The 9135-nt window shown below is 31.8% G+C and overlaps 1 long non-coding RNA gene across 1 annotated transcript; it reads left to right on the plus strand.

Annotated features, from left to right (window-relative positions):
• Positions 1 to 255: 255 nt before the first annotated feature.
• Positions 256 to 8499, plus strand: LOC127729955 (uncharacterized). The gene is made up of 3 exons (XR_007994908.1): positions 256 to 343; positions 3834 to 3960; positions 7512 to 8499. It is a non-coding gene; the product is annotated as an uncharacterized LOC127729955 (long non-coding RNA).
• The last annotated feature ends 636 nt before the right edge of the window (positions 8500 to 9135 follow it).

Here is a 9135-nt window from a genome sequence, read left to right on the forward strand (position 1 = left end):
TCAAACTGCACTGATTCAAAAATAAAACAATACAAGGTTGAGAATAATCGAGTCATCAATATTAACCTTACTATAAACAAGTTTTCCAGGAGATAACACTATCCTAGCTTGTTTCTCTCTCTCGTCTGTCTAGCTACTCAATCAAAGGCCGGCAGGAGGTTTTAAGGTACGAAGGACCACTGCTTCGTCACTGATGGGTCTTTTGTTTACTAATGACCTTTGCAATAATTCTCGACACCGACTAATGAGATTAACCGTTTACAGGTGACATGGAGAGGTTGTATCAAAGATAACAATCATTTAGGAATGCATGTACCAATACATAAACACATTTGATGTAACGGTATGTATTACACTATACAGAAAAGGAACGGTTATCGAGAAAACTTATTTGCAATTAATGCATATCAGAATCAATGTAAGTCTGCATCCCTTCCAATAAAGATTAATTAGTGTTAGAACAGCCCTTTTCATTTCTCTACATTTTATTATTCCCTCGCAACTGTCCAGCCGTCTGACTTTTACACACTTATGGACGATCTAGAGCGTGTGTTACTAAACTGATCTTTACCACACTTAATTTACACATTCAAATTAAGGAAGTCTAGAAGACTATTTTTTAGATCAAAAGACAAGATCATATCGCTATTTTAGTTGAGAGGTAATGCTCCGCTACATGGTACCCTAAGGCTTGATAATGTTGAGGGGTTTCCTTTTTATGGATTGGAAACAATTTAGAATCAACGTTCCGTTTCTAAGTAGCAATATTTCAGAAGTTCTTGTGTATAAAGTTTTTTTTCTCACAACTCATGTGTTAGGTGATGACCATTTGATATTCGGACAAGAGGATTTTTCATTTGACTATTCATTTTCATCTGTTGATATGCATGCTTATTTTTTTCCGCGCGAAAAAATATTTTCTTTTTGTACATTACTGATTCTTTAATTTTGTGGTGCAGAATATTTATTTTCATCCGACTTATTTATTATTTATTTATTTATTTCCAGCACTGAACAAGCCAGGATGATTATTTTTAAATTACCCCGAAAATCTCTTTACTAGAGAGCCTGTTGTCATTACATAGTCTTTTGAACAGGGCCTTGCTACTGACCCAACCAGTGGTTAAATTTGTTATCCCTTGATAATAATACTCCTATCGTTAGTCCTAAGGTATTCATCATGAACTGATTGAGCGTTGATCAAAATGATGCCCAACAATCCACATTATTGCTGTAAATTGTAAAAAATTGGGAAAAAAATTACGTCATTTAACAGTAATTCTGAAAATGTGAAGCGAAAGTGTCGAAAATATAATTATATTCTTATTGAATACAAAATTAGGTTGAACATCAAATTGATGAATTAAAAATTAAAAAAACTTTAATGTAATTAGTACATTATGGGTTCACCCTAGGCCTAAATTAATTGACATACATGTAGGATGGAGATATTTGTCTCCCTTGTCAATAGAATTTAAAACATAATTGAAAAGGTCTAATACATTTGTAATAGTTGCATTGTTTTTATAATGCAATCTTTCTATTTGAGCAATCAAAATGAGCTGACAATATATTTTTAAGTGACATACAGCCACGGACCGTATATTGAGTTAGGCAACAGCTACCACTTTAAAATCCACAATGAAATGTACATACTCCCGCCAGCGTCCACGATATAACATTTCTCTCCACTTTGTTAGTACATAAATTATACGAACATTTATGTTCTTGTTCTTATTATTTGATAAAGTTGTATAATCTGATAATTGGTTCTCTTTTTTTTTATATTCTTATTCTATAATCTGATGCACTTGTTCACCCAACTGAGTGGATTGAATGATTTCAACATCACATTTTGAAACGTAAAAATTTTACTCCGACAAAATAAGAGGTCTTTTCTAGGGTGATCCTTTGTAAGCAATTTTAGAAATATTTTTAGAAACAAAATGAAAGCACAAATTGTGTATACAATTGTTTTAGATTACATTTAGATTAAAGACAACAATAGTGTGATGAATTGACGTAATAATGATATTATGATACTGCACGAAACGCAGAAAATAATGTGAGCCGATCCTTTTCCCCCTTTTAATATCCTTATTTCGTCATTTTGTCAAGTCTTTACACTATTAATGTCAAGTATTGATTCAAGGGCAATAGATGTATGATAAATAAATGCACAACAACAGGTGATTTAAACAGTGTTACTGAATGAACAATGTCAAATTTAACTCAGGTATTTGTTTATTTTAACCATCTTCTGTTTGGTTGAAAAATACATAAATATGAAATAACTTTTAATTTTCTGAAAAACGAAATTCATATAACTTTTAAAGATCTAAATCCTTGTCCTAAACTTTTCCAGGTGCAAATAATGTCTGTACTGAATTTGCAAGTGTAAACTATGTCGACAAACTTGAATTCGTTAAGATAAATCCCAATTAACCATCGATGAAAGTCGCCCTTTTTATTTACTTGAACGCTCAATGATTGTTTATATAAGTAGATTTAAGTAATGAATCATACCTTTAAATATTCAAACCAATCTTAAGCAGATTAGTATATTTATATCAAATTTATTTAAAACATCTATACTTTCCTTAAAATGAACATGTACCCAAATTGACTTCTGCTTTCGTTTTTAAATTGAGCAAATTCTATTCCTGTAGAAAGAGCTTAAGCATGTGATAACGAACAAAAGATTCAAGTTAGACAGTTAACAATAGAATTAATGTATATGCAAGTTGTTTTTGGTCAGTTGAATGTAGCTGCACTTATAGACACAGGTAGCTCCATCAATGTTATTTCAGAGAACCTTTTTGACTCAATTTCTGATAAACTGAAAATTTCATTTGAACAATTATCCGATCCTGAAATTAGACTAGCTAATAACGAAAAGATAAAAGTGTTCGGAACCGCGAAATTAAAAGCTATCATTCATGACCAGGGGCAAATTATTGATATTTACATTATCCCAACAGTTTCACATCCACTTATTTTGGGGACTGAATATTTACGGACTCATAAAGTATTAAAAATTATATACTGGGCCTGTTCTAAGTCAGGAACCTTGTCAGTTGTAGTCGTTTGATGTATTTTTAATGACAGATATTCGATTGTTTCTGCAACATTTATAGACTCGGAACAATTTATAGCATGTTTTATTGTTAATGCATCTGTCTACTGATGAACATTGTTTCCTGACCTCTACACTACCAAGAATTACCAACGTTTTTTGGGTACATTTCTACCCTCTTACATATCAGTACTGTTCGGCAAGACTAAAAACTTGTAATGTTATACTTTCTTTTAATTCAGTACTGTTTATTATTATACAATAACTGTACAATTAGTAATTCTGAAAAACTGAATATATTGAGTTTTTTTGATATACTGAATCCGACCGTGTTGATTTTGATTTTTGAGCCCTGTATATAATCGGTCCACATTTAGGTCCAAAGGGTCCACATTTAAAGTTCTTAGGGTATTTTTATATGCTGAATCTTACCATGCATTATAATTTTGGATATTTGACCATAACATGTCCAATTTCAATTTTTTAATTTATTTGACCACATCAATTATGTGTAAGAAACCTATGCTGTGTCAAATATTTTATCATAGTCCATATTTAGAGCTGTATCAAATATGAATGTTGTTTCCATACTTGCCCTAACTGTTCAGGGTTCGATCCTTTGTGGTCGTATCTAACTGTACCATGCCGGTAGCATTTCATTCATATTAAGTTGTATTTATAAACATGTAATCGATCTTATGCTCATCAATATAAAAAAATGCATTAAAAAGTAATTTATGATTACCATTGTTTAAAGGAGGAAATCAAGCAGCTAATAGAGTTGGAAATGAACAGGTTTCCAACGACAATGGAAATTAGATTGGTGCGGCAATTTATCAAAAAAATAATGTAGTTTGGAGTACAGACCTGCTATGTATAGAACTGTAAGATTTATTTTAAATAAGTGTTGTCTTTATATATCATTATTAACATACTCTAATAACAATATATTTAAATTTCAGTCAGTGGCGCGCGGAAGTAGTCAAGAAGACAGTATTTTTTTTTTCAGGGGTTGACAGGATACACGTAATCATATAAAGCCGAAGGCAAATATAATACAAGCCCAAACGAAAAAATATAAACAAGTCTAAATTGAAAACAACGTTCAAACCTATGATTGCGTTGGATAAAAACCGCAATTTTTATACGTGTGCATGCAAAACAAATTTCTTGGTAGAGGGGTCTAAATACAGCAATACAGAAAATGTTGTTTGTGCTGTATTTAGACCCCTCTAACACGAAATTTGTTAGAGGGGTCTAAATATATATATCTAATCTCATTCATTCTAGTCCGTTCAACTGGCAAAATCAACGGAATCGGTGTACATTTCGTGAAATCTTAACAAAATCGTCATGGTCTATTCCATATACCAATATCTTTTAGAGATTTAGGGGTCGTTTGCATTCAAAGTCAAGTTATAATTGTATGTTACTTAGTGGTTTTCTTTTGCGAAAAAAGAACTTAATTTCCTGATCAACTTTCTTAATACAGAAACATTATATATAGTTACGTTTTTTTTTTATATTTTGCTGTGTCAAAATGACCTACACATACAAAAATAGTCATGGACTATTCCATATACCAATATCTTTTAGCCATTTAGGGGTCGTTTGCATTCAAAGTCAAGTTATAAATGTATGTTACTTAGTGGGTTTATTTTTGCGAAAAAAGACCTCAATATCCTGATAAACTTTCTTAATACAGAAACATTATATATAGTTAACGTTTTCTTTATATTTTGCTGTGTCAAAATGACCTAAATATAAAGGACAGTATATAGCCCTATAAATGGTTGTTACGTTATACACATGAAATTTACTCGTGAAAGACTGCCATTGGAATATATCCACAATTTGGAATATATATATTATAGAAATACTGTTGAGTCTGTTCCCAGATGCCTGAGATGGACTTCAAATTTTATTATTTATTGAAAATAAGTGGATCCATCCTTTAGAAAAGTTGTTCCTGTGGTAATGAATCCGCTCCCCCTCCCTCCTCCCTTTATTAGTTAAAAAGGCTACATCTTTTTTTCCTTTGTTTAAAACAGCAAAATAAGGGATATTCCTCATTTTTTTGGGGGGGGGGGGGGGGGGTGTTCCCAACCTGTTAATTAGTTGAATTGTAAATCAAGACATTACTTTTCTCAATTGAATTGTTGCATACTGTTCATGTCGGGACTGTTTTCCTCATTTTTGAAGGCTGTATGGTTGCCTATAGTTGCTTTGTCATTTGAACCTCTGTGGATAGTTGTCTCATTGGCAATCATACGACATATTCTAATTTTTATATGGACCCATCCTTTAGAAAAGTTGTTCCGAATGTAATGAATCCCCTCCCCCCTTTATAAGTTAAAAAGGCTACATCTTTTTTTTTTTCCTTTTTTACAACTTATTTGGGGAGGGATTAGGGGGGGGGGGGGTTCTCAACCTGTTTTTTAGTTGTAAAATAGGCCATTACTTTTCTCAATTGAATTGTTGCATACTTTACATGTCGGGACTGTTTTCCACATTTTTGAAGGCTGTAATGGTTGCCTATAATTGCTTTGTTATTTGAACCTCTGTGGATAGTTGTCTCATTGGCAATCATACCACATATTCTGATTTTTATATGGATTGCAGACCTGAAAAGATGTTCAAAGTTGAATATGCTGCAAACTTCAAACAACCTACTACAACTGGTTTACCATGAAACTTTTGAGCAGAACTATATGTATTTGATCTCATTCCAGTCATTATACCACTATCATCAACAGAACAAATGCACATACTTTTGATGTCTTGAAAGGTTTTTTTTTAAAAATCTCGAATCTTACTAATATAAACTGTATCGCAATATAAACATATTGGGCTCTTTTACAGCCGAATATACAGTATGGGGTTTTCTCATTTTTGAAGGCGGTATGGTTGCCTATAATTTCTTACATCCACTTTATTTGAATTGAAGGGAATAGTTGTTATTCATATAATCAAATCCCACATTTATATATTACATGTACAAGAATCAAACATCAACCCAACGCCAAACTGGATGTAATTGAAAGACATTTAGAGGTCAATATACAGTCTCGAACAATAGACAAAATAAGAAAAAATATAGCGAATTATTGAGAATTATTATTATTACATGTATTTGCAAGATTTAAAATATATCGTTTAAAATTTTATTGAGTTTTAGGTTCCACCTACCACTTTAGAAAACTGTGATCTCATTGCGGCTAGTCTATAAGAGGGGTATTTCATTGGTTGTAGATTTGGAATCTTATTTTATTATGAAGGCAGATTTGAACATCGACTTGAGGAATGAAGGTCGAGTAAAGACTGGTCGTCAATTTTAGTCTTATATATGAATACATATAATATTATACCCTCCGCAACGAAATACCCATGCAACGAAGTTGCGGAGGGTATAATGTTTTTGACTCGTCCGTCTGTCCGTCCTGTTCTTGTTATCGCAACTTCTCTGAAACCACACAACAGAATTTCATGAAACTTTGTAGATAATAAGGACATACTATGTAGATGTGCATATCGACAGGAAATTACGATTCAATTATTTTTCTAGGAGTTATTCCCCTTTGAACTTATTGACCTCATTATACTACTGCAACAGTTTGTCATCGCAACTCCTCTGAAACCACACAACAGAATTTCATGAAACTTTGTAGATAATAAGGACATACTATGTAAAAATGCATATCGACAGGAAATTATGATTCAATTTTTTTTATAGGAGTTATGCCCCTTTGAACTTATTGGCCTCATTATACTACTGCAACAGTTTGTCATCGCAACTCCTCTGAAACCACACAACAGAATTTCCTGAAACTTTGTAGATAATAAGGACATAATATGTTAATGTGCATATCGACAGGAAATTATGATTAAATTTTTTTTCTAGGAGTTATGCCCCTTTGAACTTATTAGCCTCAATATACTACTGCAACAGTTTGTCATCCCAACTCCTCTGAAACCACACAACAGAATCTCATTAAACTTTGTAGTTAATGAGGACATAATATGTAAATGTTTATAGACACAAGAAAATTTTTATCAGTTGACTTTTGTAGAGTTATGAGTCTTTGCACTTAGGAATCTGGTAAGATTTTGTTTGTCCAGTGACAATGTGGGGGCGTGGGGTATGTGAGCGTGCTAACAAAGGTTTTTAATTGATTCAGTGGTGATGGTAAATAGACACTGACAAGTCTAATAACATTTTATAGTTTTGAATGTTTCTTCACCAGTTTACTAAGATTAGGTGGAGGTACATGTATGTTCTTATTTCCGACAGAGGGGCACTCAAGACAACCTTTATCAATTTTTACATGAAGCGATTGTTACTTGCTAGATACCGAATAATTTAACCACAAATTTGTGAAAGTTTTAACCGGTGTATATATTGAAAATATGATAAAAAAATTCATGTCTTTTTCAGGACTTCTAATCCAGCTATGTAGTATGGCATGTTTGTGAGATGTGGTTATGGCGGATGGATGTTTATGAAGGACCTGTAGTACAAAGTATATCCCTGGATTGAGCTCTTTGTCTAAGTGTATTATTAAAGTGATTTGCTTTGAGCTCAGTTCATTGTTATGCAATTCATTCTTTGTGAAATAAATTTTTGACAGACAACTCTCAACTGCACAAGGAATTGTCAAAGTAGTATTCATTATATGTACAATGTTAGTAGTAATGGGGAGATAAAAGCATTTTATTTAGATTTGAACCAAACATTTTTTGTCTAGAAGCCAAATTAAAAAAAAAGCAAGAATTTACCAAACAATGCTACTTGTGCTACTAGCAATATGATGCTTGGTAGTTTTATTACATTTTTTTTATACATCTGTACTGCCTACTGACGACTCAGTCCTGAGTGTAAATGGTCATTCAGTATGTTAAAAAAATGAACAAAATTTATAAGGCCTATCTGGCCTAATTGATTTCTAAAATTATATTTCATTGCTCAACATTTATTATTCATTTGTTTATTTCTTAATTTGTGTGAATTAACATTAAATGTTAATTACTGCACTTTTATACCACAGAACAACTGCCTTACTGTACTGATGTCACTTATATTTGTATCCATCATTGTCCATATAACAAATAAATTGAAAACAAGAATATTTTTGCAAAACCTTTTTCATTTTAAATACTATAACCTTTTAGATATTTACAAATATCAAGTAGATGTTCATATCCACTAGAAATTTTATCAGATGACTTCTATAGCAGTTATGAGTCTTTGAAGCATGCTCACAAAGATTCTTTTGTTGATTTCATTTTCATACTTATTCCGCTCAGGTACTAAGCAGATAGTTTACCATACAGTTAATTAAAACACCGTTTGCCCATTTTTAAGTTTATTCATAATTCTGGCATGATTGTGTAGACAACTGTGTATGCAGATAAAAAGCTGCAACAAGAATGGAAATACCATATAATATTTGGAAAAGTTACATATTGAACCAAAAATACAACAATAAATGTGTAATTTCTCCCTTCAAATTGACAAAGTTGAGCAAGTGTAGTAGATACAAAAAATAGTATTTAACAACCTCAATATCGAATTAAATAGATGAATGTCTAAGAAATATTCAAACTTGACAAATGCTTAAAATATAGCTCAGACGGGGTTCCTTACTCAAAATATCATAGAAAAAACTGAATGTAAATACTTTGCTCTAGAACTTCATAATTAACTTATTTGCATCAAAAATGAATGTGCACATATAAAATATAAACCTTAGTAATAAATATTTAACTTGCATAGTGGTTTGTCAAACACGGATGATAAAGCTACAGCTAGATAAAGTTTAACATTGGTCCAATGTCATTGTGGTTCACAATTCATAACAGGAAACAGGATATCAACAAAGCAAAAGTGAAAGTGAAAGTGAAAGTAACTTTAAAGTGAAAGTGAAAGTACAATCAAAATGAAGGTAAAATGAAAGTAAAAATTAAAGTTCTAAAAAATGAATTTATGATAATAAACATGAAATACAAACAGCACACTCCCCGTCTGATATGAAAATATCACCCCATTCGTAAAAAGAAAA

The sequence above is a fragment of the Mytilus californianus genome, unplaced genomic scaffold, assembly GCF_021869535.1.
Source record: "Mytilus californianus isolate M0D057914Y unplaced genomic scaffold, xbMytCali1.0.p SCAF_2, whole genome shotgun sequence".
NCBI classification, from domain to species: Eukaryota; Metazoa; Mollusca; class Bivalvia; order Mytilida; family Mytilidae; genus Mytilus; species Mytilus californianus.